Here is an 825-nt window from a genome sequence, read left to right as displayed (position 1 = left end):
TGTGTGTGTGTGTGTGTATGTACAATTATTTCTTCAAATACTTAACAACTCTAGATATATCAGTTCTTGAAATCTTTGATAATATGAGATGAGAGTGATAAATCAGTATAATTTACCTTTAGTTTTGGTTTTAAAAGTTTTAAATGGCTACATTTGCCATTTTACCTTTTTTCTTTTTTGAATTTTTAGAAATTGACTCATGAGAATTCTTTAATATGTTAAGGACATTAATTCACTAACATATTTTTCACTTTGTAGTTTCTCTCTTAACTTTCTTAATGATCTTTGGGGATTTGGATATAATATTAATTTCCAGAGCAATTCATCAAATCTTTTTCTTATGTTTTCTGAAGCAGTAAAATGTTTAATTTCAAGGCTTCACAGTTAGAAAGAATTGGGCTTGAATCCTGGCTCTGTGATCCCTCTGCAAATAGCTTTGAGAAAATGACTCAACTTTTCAGACATTTCTTTAAAGTGAAGACAATTGTGCTTCCTTTAAAAGATTGTTATGTAAATTACATGGAAATAATGTAGACAAAGAGGTCAGTCCAGTAACTGATACCTTAATGCTCAATATGTTTAAGCTATTATTATAAGAATCAATAGTACTATTGTGATTATAATGGATTTTTATACTAAAATTTTATGAAATATGTACATATATTTTCTTCTGTCTTTAAAAGTAAAAATAAAAACTAGAGCAATGATTACAATGAAATGGTTTTACACGATATAAATTTGAATTTGTGTAATTTAAATTTAAAGATTTTATTATTGAGTGTCCAAAGTCTTATAGAAATATAAACTACAAGAAATCTATTTTTT

The sequence above is a fragment of the Octodon degus genome, unplaced genomic scaffold, assembly GCF_000260255.1.
Source record: "Octodon degus isolate 3935 unplaced genomic scaffold, OctDeg1.0 scaffold00377, whole genome shotgun sequence".
Taxonomy (NCBI): Eukaryota; Metazoa; Chordata; class Mammalia; order Rodentia; family Octodontidae; genus Octodon; species Octodon degus.
Note: the sequence above shows the minus strand (reverse complement) of the source record.